Source organism: Acomys minous, assembly GCF_964271855.1.
Source record: "Acomys minous genome assembly, chromosome: 3".
Taxonomy (NCBI): domain Eukaryota; kingdom Metazoa; phylum Chordata; class Mammalia; order Rodentia; family Muridae; genus Acomys; species Acomys minous.
This window is the reverse complement of record NC_140485.1, coordinates 3,054,964-3,072,592: the sequence shown is the minus strand read 5'-3', so window position 1 is coordinate 3,072,592 and position 17,629 is coordinate 3,054,964. Positions and strand designations below refer to the sequence as shown.

At 45.8% G+C, this 17,629-nt stretch overlaps 1 long non-coding RNA gene across 4 annotated transcripts in view; it reads left to right on the top strand.

The window, feature by feature from the left end:
• The first annotated feature begins 4,327 nt into the window (after positions 1-4,327).
• Positions 4,328-17,629, top strand: part of LOC311593399 — a 30,740-nt gene continuing 17,438 nt past the window's right edge. For 2 of the 4 annotated variants that reach the window (XR_014777684.1, XR_014777685.1), the window contains exons 1-3: positions 4,328-4,491; positions 10,850-11,000; positions 17,223-17,348. This is a non-coding gene — a long non-coding RNA (uncharacterized lncRNA). Of the gene's footprint in view, positions 4,492-10,612; positions 10,721-10,849; positions 11,001-17,222; positions 17,349-17,629 lie in introns of all 4 variants that reach the window. The other 2 variants (XR_014777686.1, XR_014777683.1) reach the window with 2 other exon arrangements.

Sequence of the window (17,629 nt, the reverse complement as noted above, 5' to 3'; positions counted from 1 at the left end):
GCAAGAGCAACAAGTTCTCTTAACCATTGATTCAGCTCTCCAGCCCTTCCTCTTTAAGTAGTCCAGGTGAAGCTCGGGTCCTTACATGTACTAGGCAAGCACTCTGCCATCTTAAATCTTTTTTAAGTCCATTTTAACCATAAAACCTGAAGAATGATGACCTCACAGGCATTCCTGAAGTCCACCCATAAACCAGGTACTGTTCCAGAGGTCTTCACACCCCAGCTCCCCAAAGCTCCATAGCAACAGTAAGGTTGGCACTATACCTGCATTTATACCTCCAAAGGCAAAAGCACTTCCCTCAATGGCCGTTTCTGCTCACGTAGATGAGCCAAGAACAGACTGCTTCTCTGTACTTCTCCAAGCTCAATCTGGTGCAAGCCACTTCTGACGGGCAACACGGGAGAACAACTGAGGGAGAGCTTGCCTCTCAAGCTGCTCACAGGAAGGCAACGCCAACCCCAGTGATACCCAGAGGCAGAAAAGAGAAGAAAAGTCTATCCCTGTTCCCAGGGGCTCCAGAAGAGCTCAGAGAGCTCCCCGGAACAACTGCAGAGCGGTGGAGCCTAAGGCATGGATGGTATCTTGGCTGGAAGGGAGGCAGGTACAGCAACCTCTGGGGACTGGGGAGTGAAACGAATTGCCATAGTCTTGTGAATACCAGCTTTAGCTGGCTATGGCTGCTCAGGCCTGCATGGCAGGGACATCCCAGGACAGAGAGCAACAGATAGGCAGTTAATTTGAAGTTACATCTGCATGTAAAAGATTCAGTCCCCAGGACCCTCAGATGACTGGGATTTAGTTTTTATGGGTCTCTCAAAGGCTATGGCTCTGTAAAGACTGTTGAAATTACTATGAAATACTTAACGGCACATTATATCTTCAGTGCCAAGCTGGCTGTCACTTAGTTGATACGTATTCCTACATATCTTCATCAAAGCATTTGGACATAAGATGGACAAGACTGAGAAAACAGCAAAGGTGTAAACTGACGTTGATAATCCATATATACTATAAAGAGAATGCGTTAAAGCTCTTAGAAAGATCACTGAAGTTCTATGCAGAAGCTGTGGTGTACAGCCCAGATCTTACAAAGGATGTAGGCACTGTCTCCCAGCTACTGGGAGGGACGATGCTAACAGCTCCCAGTGACCACCTTCTCTAGAGAATTGCCTTCAGTCGCCAGAAGCACTGGCCCCACCCAGGAGGCTGTGAGCCTGGCCGTGGGCTGCAGTGTCTCTGAGCCCATCCCTGAGCACAGCGTCCTATATGCTATAAGTCGTACAAACGCCCCGAGGGAAATACATTCCATGATGCAAGTCACACTTTGGGGGTTTCTCATAGGACCTGGCTAGACTCTAGACAAGGACAATTACTTTGTGTAGCATTTGCTGTCCCGCTGAAGATTCCTTTAGAGTGTGTGTAGGGGGGAGGGGGTACTAATGACCCATTTACTAGGGTACCACCACCACCACCACCACCACCAGGATTCAGTTATCTCCCAACCATCCCACCTCTTCATACTATGGCATTGACAATTAAGTTTCAACCAAAGACATTGGTGAACATTCAGGCCACAGGTGTGAGAGGGGTATTAGTTCACTGGATCCAGGCCCTTTGGTCACAAGCATTATCTTATGGAGTGTGCAGTCCTCTACCTCCAGTGAGTCCAACACTGGCTGGCCACAGAGGCTCCAACCTGTGATGACAGGGACGCTCCAGGACAGAGATCAAGAGATCGGTCGTGATTTGAGGTTATGCCTATACACCTGTCAACTGCGGCGAGAGGTAGAGGAAAAGGAATCAAGGTTTTAGGGGACTAGAGAGGAGGTGTCTACTTGGAGAGGTGTCAGGAAGAGGAGTTATCAGCGTGCTGGTGGCAGCTACCCCTGGAGAGGAGACGCCTCATTCTTTTTATTCTACTTCCCTGTTTTTATTTTTATTTCTTTTAATACGCAAGTTTTTAAAACATATTAAATGATTTTTTAAAAATTCATCTTGTTTGACTCCATTTTGCAGGTGAACACACAGGGATCAGAGCAGCCCTCGCGTACTCACTTGGAAGTTTCGTGCAGTGGGGGTGCAGCACTATGCCCCCCCCCAGGCCAGGGATTTAGATCACATTGTCCACAGGTGAGCAGCAGAGGCGGGAAGCTCCTGAGAGTGTTCGCACACGTTGATCTATGTTAGTGTTTCGTTCTGTTAAATGACCAGTAACGCTGCGCTCTGTAGGGATGTCACTTTTTGTTTAGCTCTTCGTCAGCTGATGGACACTTAGGTTGTCTGCATTTGGGGGTGTTGTAATGTCTAACTTCGATCTCTTCAGTTTGGCTCCCTAGTTGTCCCTGGACCATTTATCAAGCGGACCATTTCTCTCTACCAACCGGTCTTAGCAGCCTTGCAGAAAACCAGTTGCCAATAAACACATGACTGTCATTTCTACTCCGCTGGTTTATATGTCTATCCGGTCTCAGACCATCCTGCTGTGATGACTATCGCTTTGTGCTACATTGTGAAATCAAAGCATGAGTCCTAAAATATCTTTTTGTACACACATCATTTTATTTTTCTCTAGTCTGACGCCTAAAACTGGAATTGCTGGGTTTCCCGTGATTAATTTTAGAAGATATTACATAATAGTTTGTATGTGTGGTTTTAATGAATATGAGCTTATAAAAAAAAATCAATGAAACTGCTGAGCAGTGATGGCGCACGCCTTTAATCCCAGCACTTGGGAGGCAGAGGCAGGCAGGTCGCTGTGAGTTCGAGGCCAGCCTGGTCTACAAAGCGAGTCCAGGACAGTCAAGGCTACACAGAGAAGCCCTGTCTCGAAAAACCAAAAAAAATAAAAATAAAAACATCAATGAAACTAAAATCATACATGCCTGTGCTATGGGACAGCTACTTTTTTGTGTCATACAGTCACCAAGCTCTTTGCAGGCAGCTGCTATAGACTAGGTATAGTTTGTACCATGTGTTGAAATTTGATGCTCATTTTGTAGTTGTAAGAGAGTGGACAGTTAATTCGACCACAGTGCTTAGAGATGGAGCTTTGAGAGGTGATTTAGATTAAATCACATCTTCTGGGTGTGCCAGCAGAAGCACATATGCAGGCATGCACCCTCTGTCTCTTACCTCGTGATGCTCTGTGCTGCCTCAGGACTCTGTCAGCGAGAACGTCATCTCCAGAAGCCCCTAGACTTTGTTCGCACTTTCCAAACTGCAAGCCTCTAGTCTTTATAAAGTAGCCTGCCTCAGGCATTTAATTATATTACTAAGAAACCACCTAGTACAATGTGATCTCTAGGATGCAGAGTCCTGGGGAGAAGATTCAAGTTGCCTAAGGAGCTCGCCATGAGAAGTCAACAATTTCCACTAGAGTGGCAGTGTAATCAGGGATCTTCCATTCGCCAAGGCCACTCGACTTAAATAATCTTTGGGAGGTCAGAATCTTGTCTCTATGATGAGATGATTAGCCATGGTTAGTGTTGGATAGACCAATCAACAAGGAGCTCATCTTCTGCTGACCCAGCCCCATGCTGAGTTTGGTGGTTAAAGTCAGAGCCAGACAGGACTGGAATTCAGCTTCCATTGGTCACCCTCCAGCAGACAGCTTCAATGCATCTGGAAGCCCTGTCGGAAACTGTTCTGCTGGGACCACACACTGGCTGTCAACCAAGGACAAGAACTGATTTTAAACTCGGAAAGAAGCTGGAACTGACAACTCCAAACATTGGGGGTGGATGCCACTGAAGACTAGATTGGTTTTTTTTTTTTATTATAATTGTTTTAGTGATAGGGTCTTTTGTATCCAAAACTAGCCTTGAGTTCACTAAGAAGTCAAGGGATGACCTTGAGCTGCAGAGCGTACCCGGGTCTCCGTGAATGCTAGGCCAGTAGTCTCTCAGCAGACCGACATCCTATCCACCTCCTCTCTGTCCTGCTTTTGGCAGCTCCTAGTGCTATCATATATAAATTACACCGTGCAACAGATGTGGTATGAGGAAGCATATTATTATGACAAAGACAAGGGAGAGAGGGAAAGAAGATCTCAGTGATCCATGAGAGGGACAGAACGTACAAAGTGGGAGGGAGACAGACAGGGAATCAGAGGGGCAGAGAGAGGGACAAGCAGAGAGAGAGAGAGAGAAAGAGACAGAGAGAGAGAGAGAGAAGGAGGGAGAGAGAAAGGGAGGGAGAGAGAGAGGCAGGGGAGTAAGAGAGCATGGGATGGCTGGGGGTCTTTTATCCTGAACCCCTGGTGGCAGGTGATGGGTGATGACATCAGAGGTTGCTAAGCAACTTAGAGGCAGGCTAGCATATAGGCTTGTCAACTAACTCCTCAAGGCCGAGCCTGAGATGAGGGTTTAAGTTTGGATGGCCCGCTTGGGAGCTGATCCAGGAAGACCGTAAGTGATGAAAACCAATCAGGGGGGAACCAGCTTGCATCAGACAAGGGTTATGGCCATGGGCCCTGGAACTCCACCCTCGGTGAGCCTCTGAGAGTTTGTAACGGTTTTGTCTTTCTGAGAAGCAAGGATCTTAGGGTTGATGGTCCTTTCTAGGGGTTTTTTTTTCTTCCGTGCCCTGTCTGCTCTGCCTCATCTGAGCACTGATAACCTCAAACAGAGAGAAGCAAGTTCGCTAGGCAAGGGGACTGTCTGCAGGCTAGAGTGAGCTAAGGATCGTGGGCAGAGCCCTGGCAGCATGGGTCACATTCCTGAAACTCAGGACACTCATGACAGTTCTGCTGAGTAAACCATTCATATCACAGCAGAGGAGCCAGTGGGACCCTGACTCTGATTTCTGTCCCCTCCTCTGTCCCCTGGGAGGGAGGGGCACGGATGGAGAGAGTGGGAAAACATTGATGAAAAAAACAAAAACAAAAAAAACGTAAAAGACCTCAGCCTGGAGCAGATAGACTGAGCTTGAATGAATTGCTTGTTCTCAAACAGAAGGAATTTTATTTGAATAGTTAATCCTCACGTGTTGCAACAGGCTCAGAGATCACCCCCCAGACGATTGTTATTTGCCCAGAGTGCTGCAGGCTGGGGAAATCTTCGTGTACTTATTTTCCTTTTAAACACCAGATCCTGTAGCCTGGCCAAGATATTTGAAAACAAATTGTAAGCTCCATCTGCCAGCTGGGGGCACGCTGAGACAAAGGAAAGAGTTTTACTGGCAGACCTCACAGGCCAGGAGACCCTTAATCCAGGCAGACAGACTTTAACACATTCTTTCCCTGTTAGGCCGACACTCCTTCATCCTGGAAGACAGACGTTCCATCCCAAAAATCTTGCCTGTAGCCGTCAGTTTGTTCAGTTTAGATTTAGCCACAGCATATCTGTGGTGGGGTCCCCTAATATCTGTCCGAGGATCAGCCCCAAGTCCCCCTTGGCTTACCCAAATCCATACGTGCTTACTCCTTTAAATAAAACGGTGAGGTCTTTACATAGAGCCCAGGACTGTCCTCAGTATATGCTAAATCATCTGGCTACTTACAATTCCCAGTACAGTAGGAAGGCCATTCGAATAGCTGTTGGGCTGTATTGTTACAGCGTAAAGACAAGAATAAAGTCTGCATGTGTTCAGTACAGACAGACATTTTTAGAATCTTTTTTTTTTTTTTTTTTTTTTTTTTTTTTTTGTAAGCTGGTGGATACAGAGGGACAACTGTATCAGTCTAAGCCAGCAGAGGAAAAAAGCTCCCCAGGGGTCCGCGGTAATTCCAAACAAGCAGGTGCTGAGAGGCTGGGGAGAGGCAAAGGAGCCCTCTGTGACTCCTCTGAATGCTGTGTGCAGGATTTCTTCCAGAAGACAAGGAGAATTTAAGAAACAAGAGAGTGCCTGTGCCACAGAGTAACCCTCATTTTGAAAGAGGCCCTTTACTACCCAGACAACTTCTTGAGTCTCAGTCAGTGACATCCACTCAGCGTGTAGAAAATGACGCAACAGTGCTGAGATGCCAGCCCACTGGGGCTCATAGGTGGGAAAGGCCTGGGCCTTCAGCTGGTGGTTCAATCACTTACTTAGAAATTGCAGAGTTGTGAAGGGAAACCTCATACAAGAAAACGGTCAGCGAAATTAGTCAACTATAAAGCATACTGGCATTTTCCAAAGGCAAAAAAGTTATGTTTAGCCTAGGAAGAAGTTTTAAAGGATGCTTTAAAGATAAAGTTTTTTTTAAGTGAATACATATTTTTAGACAGACTTCCATGTCCACTGTCCATCAGACTGAACATTCAATTCACTCACTCTGATTCAGTCATTCAGCAAAGATCCAAATAATTGCTCCGTTAGAAGCTGTGCCAGACACTAGCCTTTGCTAGAGGCAGTGGGGCAGGGCTTGTGCACCATGAGCTCACTAACCATGACACAGGTGGTTCGTGAGATAGTGCACATTGTACATGGATTTCTTAAAAGCATGAGTTAAAAATAGAAGTCTTTTAATAGCTAAAATCCAGAAAATTCTAAAGCAAGGATGCTAGGACTGAGTTTGAAGGAAGAGTTGACACGTGTGTGTGTGTGTGTGTGTGTGTGTGTGTGTGTGTGTGTGTTTTGACATTCTCTCATACAGGTTTTTGGATGAATAAGGCTTCTTTCACATAAATTTAAGGAAGCTGGGCATGGTGGGACAAGTTAGGGTAAAATGGTAGGAGGTACCTTTGGCAGGCCCTGAATGACAAGTGCTCCTAAGACAACAGCTGAAGCAAGAGGTTTACTGGGGGGATAAGGGGAGGGAAAGTGGTGAAACAGAGACACCCGGACAGAGAGACTGGGAGACAGAGAGAACAAACAAGACAGAAAGAAACTTTTAAAATATTTATTTATTTATTTATTTATTTATTTATTTATTTACTTACTTACTTACTTATTCACTTTACATTGCAATCATAACCTCCTCCCTCATCTCCTCCCTTTCCTGCCATTTCCCCTCCCCTATTCCTCAGAAAAGGGGATCCCCACTACTCCTTCACCCCAGCTCATCAAGTCACATCAGGACTGAGAGCATCTTCTTCCCTCGCGGCCTAGCGAGGCAGTCCTGCCAGCAGGGCAGTGATTAAAAAACAGGCAGCCAAGTCCATGTTAGAGACAGCCTTCCCCCACTCCCCTTAGTAGGGGGCCCACATGAAACCCACCTGCTACATCTGTGTAGGGAGCCTAGTCCCAGGCTACTCATGGTCCTTGGTTAGAGTTTCAGTCTCCACAAGCCCCCTATGGGCTCTGGTTAGTTGGTTCTGTTGGTCTTCGTGTGGAGCTTCTGTCACCTCCAGGTTCACCTAGCCACCCCACCCCCACCCCCACTTTTCCACAAGACTCACTACGCTTCCGCCAATGTTTGGCTGTGGATCTCTGCCTCTGTTTGAATCGCTGCTGGGTGGAGCCTCTCAGAGGACAGCTATGCTAGGCTCCCATCTGCAAGCATAGCAGAGTATTCATAGTGCCAGGGGTTGGCTGTCTCCCATGGGGTGGGTCTCAGGTTGGACCAGGCATTGGTTGGCTAGTCCCTCAGTTTCTGCTCTATCTTTATCCCTGCTCATCTTGTAGGCAGGGTACATTTTGGGTTGAAGGTTTCGTGGGTGGGTTGGTGTTCCCCTCCCTCTACTAGGAGTCTTGTCTGGTTAGAGGGTGCCCTCTTTAGTCTCCATGACCCCTGCCACTAGGAATCTCAGCTAGAGTCACCCCCATGTCCTCCCAGAAGCCTACCCTGTCCTATATCTCCAGCTTGTCACAGAGATGCCTCTGCCCATGATTTCTCTTCTCTCTTCAGGCTCTCTGTCCTCCCCCATCAGACCCCAGATAGGATCTCCACCCTCATTTCTCCCTCCCTTCCCTCTCCTACCTTGCTCTCTTTCTTCAACCAATTCTGCTGTCTGTTCTGTCTCCCTTTCTGAATGAGGTTTAATCATCCTGGACAGAAAACAATCAAAATTGATCATGAATTAGAGGCCACCACCTAGTGAGAACCTCCCTCAAGAGAAAAAAAAGGACAGTGGTTAGTAAGGACCCCTCGCTCATCTGGTTGCTTCACACTATATACACAAAAGGCTCGGTGCCATGATAGGTACACCCTGGACATGATGTGGCCTGCTTCTACACTCACAAGAAAGGCACACGGCATGGCATTTGGTACTAGATAACAGTCAATCAATATTGATGGTCTTCTGTCGATATACATAACTGCAAGCCCAAATCGCCTAAGTGGTGGCAATACAGTGAATAAGAAAGAAAATGTTAAGAGTCCTATTTGTGAGTTTTTAACAATGAAAGAATCAAAATGATTAAGCCTCTGGCCTCAACTTGAACTGTGGCACAGTAACACACACACACACACACACACACACACACACACACACACACACGTAATAATTTAAAATTGTCCCTTACTGATACATCTTCACTGATTGATATTTTCACTGTTAAGAATAGTTTTAGTTTTAAAAAAAACATCACTTTTCTTTCGAAAGTTTGAGAGCATTCACCCACTGTCCATTTGATTCTAGTCTTCTGGACTTGTGTGCTTTTGACTCCCAGTCACCTCTGTGAACCTGCTTGTGGCTCTCAGGGCTTCCCCGGTGCTGTGTTTATCCCAAGGATGTGAGGACAAATAACCTCCTTCCAGACCCTCATGGCCAAATTAACTAAAGACAGCAATTAAGGAAAGCAAGCTTTTTTATTTGTGTACCTGGACTACCTCCCCCTAAAGCAGGATTCAAGAGGTCAGATTTGGGCATGGGGAATAAAGTTTTTATAGCTCAGGGGTAGGGGATTCCAAATGGGGCATTCGGAGGACAAATGGGCAGGGTTACCCAAGCAGGACAGGAGTTAGTCTATTTTGACTTTATTCTAAAATGGCCTTCAAGCTCAAGGCAGAGGCAGGCTGGTTCATGAAGTGTTCTGTGATGAAACCCCTCCAGGCTCATAACAGGAGGCTCATGCCCTCTGGTAACTCCTTCAGTTGTGGTGGTGTTACTTTCTCGTTTCAATTGTCTTTTCTTTATTTCTGAAGTTAATTTCTGAAGCTACCATGATTAGGTGTTGACTCTGAACTGATCCTTTAAACTTTTTTTTTGCTCTATTTTTAAGTTTTTAATTATTTTTTGTTGCTCTGGCAAGGTCGTAGGTGTCTTAGGTCAAGATTTCTATTGCTTCAGTGAAGCACCATGACCAAAAAGCAACTTGGAAAGGAAAGGGTTTATTCGGCTGACACTTCTACATCATTGTTCACCACTGAAGGAAGTCAGGACAGGAACTCAAACAGGCAGGAACCTGGAGGCAGGAGCTGATGCAGAGGCCACAGCGGGTGCTGCTCACTGGCTTGCTCCTCATGGCTTGCTCAGCCTGCTTTCTTGTGGAACCCAGGACAAACAGCTCAGGGATGACACCACCCACAACGGGCTAGGTCTTCCCCCATGGAGAAGTTATTAAGAAAATGCCTTAACTGCCTTCCAGCTGCATCTTATGGAGGAATTCTCTCAACTGAGATTCTCTCCTTTCAGATGACTAGCTTGTCAAGTTGACATAAGACCAGCCAGCACACTAGGGTATTGCATATTTCACTGTTTTAAATTCTTTGATTTTTTTGTGTGTGGAGTTTTTGGGTTTATTTGTTGTCCAGGGTTTTCTTTTGGTGTCTTTTGCTTTATTGATTTGTCAGTGATGACAGCTGACCCCAAGGTCTCATGTACGCAAAGCACAGATTCTATAACTGAGGTTCACCTCCAAGCCCTGAATATTTTTGAAAAGAATTTTCTTGAGGGGGTTGGTGAGATGGCTCAGTAGCTGGCAACACTGGCTCCTCATGTAGATGATCTGGATTCAGTTCCCAGCACCCACACACACACAACTGACCACAAACCTTTGTAATTAGTTCCAGCAATCCAGTGCTTTCTTCTGGTCCCTGGGAGCACTAGGCACACATGTGGTGCACATACAGACTTGCTGGCAAACACTCATCCACATAAAAACTTAGAAGTAATAAATCTTTTTAAAACTATAAATGAAATAAGAATTTCTTTGAGAAAAGCATCATGAGCTAGAGAGATGGCTCAGTGGGTAAAGATGCTTTCCATGCAAGCCTAGAGACCTGAATTCAATCCCTGGAACTGTGCAAATTGAGCTCAGATTCTGATAAGTTATCCTTTGACCCCCACACATACAGTGCCACATGAGCTCCCAACAACAACAACAACAACAACAATAATAATAATAAATTTAAGAGCATCATAAAGAAAAGCACAAATCACAGGCACAGATCAATGCTTTAAAAAAAAATAAAATACAATTGCCAAAATACACCCAAATGAAGCACTAATGCAGTACCAAAAAGGGAAAATTTCCACATACTCTTCCCAGATTCTCCCCCAACAAAGTTCATCATATGTTTGCACTGTATCACTGTACATTTTTTTTTTGCCTGAACTCTAATAGAAATGGAAATTTGCAGTATATATTATTTTATGCCCAGCTTTCGCTCTGTATTAGTTGATAGGATTCATCGATGTTGGTACATACACAAATACATCTGCAGTTTCTTCATCTTCATTGCTATATTCCAATACTATCATTATGTCAACATTTATTTATTTATTCTGTTGCTGCTATGATTTAGATATGAAGGACCCCAAAAGGCTCCTATGTTAAAGACTTGGTCCCCAGGTGGCAACATTACTAAGAAGGAGATATGAAACCCATCAACGGACTGATGATGTGCTCATAGGTGAATCAGCCATTGAGAGGTGGGACGAGCTAGGAGGAGTAGGTCACTGCATGTGTGCCTTCCAGGGTTATATCTTATTAACCCATCACTCCCTTCCTCCCCCTCCCCCCACTTCCTCTATATCATGAGGTAAGCCACTTTGTTCCACTGCAAGCTCCCACCATGATGTCCTGCCTCACCACACCTGGTCCTAGAATCAGCAAAGCCAAGTGACCACAGTCCGAGACCACTGAAGCCAGGAGCAAGATAAACCCTTCCTCCCTTCAATGGCTGATCTCAGGTATTCTGTCAGAATGGAAAAGTTGACTAACACAGTGACTAATAAAGTTTGAGAGATATTTTAATCTTGAGATATTTGAATCATATTGCTACCAGCATTCTTATACAAGCCTCTTGAACACACAGGCAAACTTACTGATTATATTTGAATGGAATTCTCAGGCCATGTGATAATATATAAATGTCCTTCTATAGAAATCTTATTACAGATTTTAAAAGTGGTTGTACCAGTATAAAATTTTACCTTCAATATAGATTTCTCATTTTCTCTATACCCTTGGCAACTCTTACAACCAGTTCTCTCTCTTTTGTTCTTCTCTCTCTCTCTCTCTCTCTCTCTCTCTCTCTCTCTCTCTCTCTCTCCCTCTCTTAAAAAAAAGTCATGGAAACTCAACTGCAATTTAATTTGCAGTTCCTTGCTGTTATGTACAGAAGCAATTGATATACTTAAAAACGTTTTTCACATTATGTGGACTCACTTTTTAAAAAAAAAAAACGAAACTTTTTATTGATTCTTTGTGAGTTTCAAATCATGCACCCAATCCCACTCAATCCTCTGTTCCTCAGCATCCATCCTCTGTCCTTGCAACATCCTCCTACCCTGGAAAAAAGAAAATAAAAAATAAAAACAAGACAAAACAATAACAGATCTTGCAATAAAAACTGCCGTGTGTCATGGTGTGTCACACAGTATACTCCTTTGTCTAAATATCTTCACTTGCAAACGTTCATTGCTTTGAGTCGCTGGTCTGGTTCCAGGCCTCTGGTTTCTGCTGCTTTATCAATACTGGATCCCACTGGAACTCCTCTCAGCTATTTTGCTGTTGCCCTGTGTCATGGAGATCCTGCAGCTTTGGATGTACAGATCTGGCCTCTTCACACATCCTAGCAGTTCATAGATGAGGCAGGTGTTGGGGCGGGCCAACTCAAAGCCCTGGATCTAGGCCTGGGTGGTGGCTGGGCTATTCAGCCTGCCACCTCTCCCACACCCATGGCATCAGAACAAGTTGCAGTCTTGTCCTGTCTAATTTACCCAGTGCCACAGCCAGAGAGGGGTAGGACCAGCTCTCCTACTCTCATGACCTTGGGGCCAGCTCTCCCACCTATAGCAGGAGGTAAAGGGTGGTGCGGGAGAGCATTCTCCCTCATCCAAGCCATGGCATAGCAGGTGAGTGGCAAGGCCAGCTATTCCATGCTCACACCCTCAGGGCCATCGAGCCTTGCTCACCCATGATCCCACCACCAGGACCAGCTCTATTGTACTGCCTTCGAGAGATGCAGGGCCTGCTCTGCCGTGCTGCCTAAGAGAGATGCAGGGCCTGCTCTGCTGTGCTGCCTATGTGAGATGCTGGGCCTGCTCTGCTGTGCTGCCTAAGTGAGATGCAGGGCCTGCTCTGCCGTGCTGCCTAAGAGAGATGCAGGGCCTGCTCTGCTGTGCTGCCTATGTGAGATGCAGGGCCTGCTCTGCTGTGCTGCCTAGGTGAGATGCAGGGCCTGCTCTGCTGTGCTGCCTAGGTGAGATGCAGGGCCTGCTCTGCTGTGCTGCCTAGGTGAGATGCAGGGCCTGCTCTGCTGTGCTGCCTAGGTGAGATGCAGGGCCTGCTGTGCTGTGCTGCCTAGGAGAGATGCAGGGCCTGCTCTGCTGTGCTGCCTAGGTGAGATGCAAGGCCTGCTCTTCTGAGTGCTACAGCCAGATCTGCACAGCCCTAGGTCCCGGTTGGCAGTGGCCGGGCAGCATGTGCATGGAATGGCGTCTGAGTGCTTCATTGATGGGACTCTACTGTGGCAAGGCCCTTGGAAACCCCTTGGACTGTACTGTGACCAAGCCTTTGGAGACCCCTCCCTACTTGGCAAGGATCTGTGGTGAATTTTGTGGCCTCTATGCTTATTACCTAGACTGCACGTGCTACAAGTTCCCACTCTGCTTTATATGCATAATAATATAGTTTCACTCTGTTGGCCATGGGCAGGGCCGGGAACACGTAGGGCAGCAGCCCTGGGGTTGGTTCCATGTTTTTCCTTTTCTCTCTCTGTCCCTATCGATCCTCCAGATGTGACCATCAGTCCTGGGTATTTTGGGACAAGTAATGCTGTCCCTAGAGAAACAGCGGCAGTCACACTGAGTAAGCTTGTGGCAGTTGTGCGGAGCAATGCGTCCTGCTTGCATCACTGTTCTGGGGAAGGCATGTCTGATCAGCAGAGACTGAGAAAGTGGGGAAGCTATGCCCGATCGATAGAAATTTAAAACCTGGTTCTTAGAAAGATGGTATCGGAAACCAATGGGCACATATCAGGAAAGGAAAGGTTGCTTGGTACAATGGGCACATCTCTGTCTACAATTTAAAGAGTACTGTGACAGAGCGATGCTGTTTGATGAACGGTCTTATACCCACAAGTGATTAACCTGTCTGTCACCTTGCATAACTGTGTAACCACATTTGTTCCCAGCTGGATATGTGTTCATGTCCACGGGACATGCCTGGCTAGGCATTTATTTTTGGCTTGCTGAAAATGTGCTTTGTAGCACAAAATACTACTGGGGGGGTGATTGACTCAGCCGGGGTGGGGGAAAAGGAAACTATTTGGGGGTTTTGTTATGAGGGGGCTTATGTAGTGCTGATGCTATAAATAAAATAACCAGTGATGTCACTGCTCAGGCGAGCAGGACTGTGATTGTATAGATAAAGACAGCTCAAGCTATCTGGGGTCAGTTGCGTGAACATCAGCAGGTGGTCAGTGTCTTCACTTTATGCTGATGTCCCTTGCCTGTCTCGGGATCTGAACCCTTGAAGCTAGAGATTGTCTCTGGCACCAGGTAGCAGCTTAGACCAGGGTGTTTGTCTGGCCTTTATTGGTGGTACGAGCCATGGACGTCGACACAGACCCTTGCTGCTGTATGGCCATGACCCCAGACATGGCCCTCAGGGTGGCATGGGCTGTGACTTCACCATGGCCTCAGGTGGCAGGACAGGCTACTCACATCAGCTGTTCCTCTCCAACTCGAGTCTCCAGTTTTATCTCCCTTCATGATGCTCAAACTGTTCCACTTCTCTTTCTCCCCCGTCTCTCCTCTACACACTTGTACATCGTAAGTGTACTCGGCCTGCCTGTGCCACCTTGGACTCACTTTTTATACTGATTTATGGGGATTTTTTCTACACATTCAATATATTAGCCTTTTGTCTGGTACATACATGTATTACACAAGCACAAATAATAGCATGTATGCATATTACATATATTTCTCCTAGTCTGTCTGTGGCTTGACTTTTTCACTCCTTTCTTCTATAACTAACTGTCTTAGTTAAGGTTTCTATTGCTGAAATGAAACACCATAACCAAAAAGCCAGTTGGGAAGCTCAGGGGCTCCATGGCTAGGCTGGGCAGTCTAGCAGAAATGGTGAGATCCAGGTTCAGTACGACACTCTGACTCAGAACATAAGGTTGGTAACCAGTTAAAGAAGACATTTCTATGTCAGTCTCTAGCTCTCACACATGCCCTGTTAATTGTTTGATCATGTGCGCTCTCTCTCTCTCTCTCTCTCTCTCTCTCTCTCTCTCTCTCTCTCTCTCTCTCTCTCTCTCTCCCCCCCTCTGTCATACACACACACACACACACACACACACACACACACACACACACACACTGCTTCCACTTTTACATCGAATCCTTTGGGATCTAGAAAGAATTAGCATCTTTGTAGCATCAGGAATTCTCTGAGTTTCTATGGTCCTCTGTGCTCCACAGTGCACCATGAACAAGGTCCCTAAAACAGTCCCCAGTGCCACCGGGCACAAGCACCAAGCGCATCATATTCTAGGATGAATGAGGCTGTAGCACAGATTTTCTCCTTGTCCCCAGAGACAGATGGTCCCAGAACTGCAAGTAAGGGGAGAAGAGATTGACCAGCCAGGGTCATCTGGGAGGATCTACCTTCCCTCATTTTCCTGTCTTCCTCACAAGCTGTGAGCCTTTAATTATGCACTTAACTTGGTATATTTTAGTTTTGCTTGTTTGTGGGTTTTGTTCTATTCATGCTGGGGACTGAACACAGAGCCTTATGCTTACTGAGCAGGTAATCTGCCACTGGGCTATGTTCTCAACACCTGGGGTTTTGTTTTGTTTTCTTTTGTTTTCTTTATTTTTTGTTTTTGAGACTGAGTAGCCTTGGCATCCTGGAACTTTCATGACTCTGGCTAGACATATACGGCAATCCTCCTGCCTCTGGCTCTTTGAGTCCCAAGATTAAAGGTGTGTGCCACCACATCTGGACACAGGACATAATTTTATATCCTGATTTTTTTGTTAATGCAATTTAATCTTGATTATCTTTTCAATCTGGCTTTGCTAACAATGGCCATTCTTTCCATATCTACAAGAGGTCTTGTGCTGGTACATTCTCCTGTGCGGTTGCTGTGTTGTATAATTCTGGCTTCACAGACTAAACACAGGAAGCATTTTCCCTGTACCTTCCCTGAGCTTATGTGAGTTTGGTGTTGTGTTGTCTGTACATGTTGGAAGGTTTCAACAGTGAAGCCGTCTCTCTCGGTGCTTACTGGGAAGTCTTCAAACATGAATTTGTAGCTCAGACAGTAGGGTGCTTACCTTTCATGCACAAAGCTGTGCATTCCATCTTGAGCACAACAGAAACTAGGTAAGACGTACACACCTGTAATCCCAGCACTCCAGGGTGGAGGGGGGGGAGGGGGGGATTGGAGAGGGTGGGGGGTGGAGGGGATGGAGGGGGTGGAGGGGGTGGAGGGGGTGGAGATCGGAGTTCAGGGTGGTTTTCAGCTGCCTAGTGAATTCAGGGCCAGCCTGGCACAAATGAGACCCTGTAATGAAATTATAAATTCCCTTTCTTTAATAGAGATAAGATGGCACTTACATCTTCTGTTCCTTTGTGTATCGATTTTCATATTTTTGTTTTAATTTGTACTAATCATCAGATGTGTCCCGGGATAAGTTGTTGGAGATGTCTGCTTCCCATCTTCCAAAAGGTTCTGCACTAATAGCGCCCTGCTTATTTATTTTATCAATACTTTGAGAACTTTGAGTTCCGTACGTGTTTTGATCATATTCATTCTCCATCTCTTTCCAGATCCAACCTCCATCCCTGCCCCATGCAGTTTTATGGGTGGTTTTTTTTTTTATGACTTCAAAACCAAAGTATGCTGCCCAAATATCCCTGGGATATGTAGTCTTCCACTGGAGAGTGGCCAACCTATCCCAGAACTCTCAAGACTCTTACAGAAAACTGTCTCTCCTGTTTCCAGCAGCTAACAACTTCCAGTCCACCCTTGACCAAGCGTGGGACTGTGTGCCGGACTCCCCTCGCCCTGTCAGGATTTGGTGTGGCTCGGGCTTGCACAGGTTTTGTGCATGTTATTGAAATCAGTATGAGTTCCTGTGCACAACTGCCCTGCTGTGGCCAGATGTTCCCTTGAGCTCATCTCCCTCTTCTAGTTCCTACCTTCTTTCCTCCTTCTCTTCGTCAATGATCCCTGAGTCCTGGGGGTTGCGGGGCAGGGAACAGTGTGTGTGTTCCCCTTAGAGGTGATGCACTTTGGTGTCTTGTGGATTTCTTTCTTTCTTTCTTTCTTTCTTTCTTTCTTTCTTTCTTTTTTTTTAGTTTTTCGAGACAGGGTTTCTCTGTGTACCCTTGACTGTCCTGGACTCACTTTGTAGACCAGACTGGCCTCGGACTCACAGTGACCCACCTGCCTCTGCTCCCAAGTGCTGGGATTAAACGCATGCACCACCACACCTGGCTATCTTGTGGATTTTTATGCTAATCACCATATGCTGAAAATAAAAGTTTCTCAGGTGATTGTTGAGAGACACAGTGATCTGGGGTGTATGACGAAGGGTGCAGAAAGGTAGCTGGTGTGTAAGTTCTGTCTCGTGCTTATGTTGACTACGGAGTAGCATTTTTCTCTTCTTGATGAATCTTGCTAGTTTTTAACTTTTCTGCCCTGCCCCTCCCCCCATTGAACTAACTGTTTGCATGGTTGGTTTTCTTTGTATCTCGTTTTTATTTAGTTTCTGCTGTTGTCTTTACTATTTCCTCTCTCCTATTTTCCTGAGGATTAATTTAAATGTGTTCCCTTACTATGGGTAAGAAACCACTTTAGAACTATCTCTTATCCACCCCCATCCTGAGACAGCAGCTCTGTGCACAAGATTATGTCAGTTGTTCTAGCTAATGCTCTCTTTTTTCAGGCTTCACGTAGGCCAGGAAAATTGTCACTGAGCAATACCTCCAACCTAGCTCAGCACGTCTAAAAACGAGCCTGCAAGTCAGCAGCATCAAGACCCAGAACGAGAACTACTCTTGGGAGAGGAAATGTAAGTATTCCTTTTATTAATGATCATTTTCCTCCCAAGCTTAAGGGCTGGCAATATAGGTTTGGTTTAGTAATGCATTGAACTAATGGTCACTTGTTAGTTGCATTGAGAAAATATGGGTATTGGTTATTTGGAGAGAGTTGAGATTAATATGTGGCTAACACAATGTTCTCATAAGTCCTTCTTGCTCCTTTGAAGGTAAAGTACTGAGAGAAAATAACTACTTGTCAGAATTCTGTACCCGGCGAGGACACCCTTCACAATGAATGCGAACCTCTTGC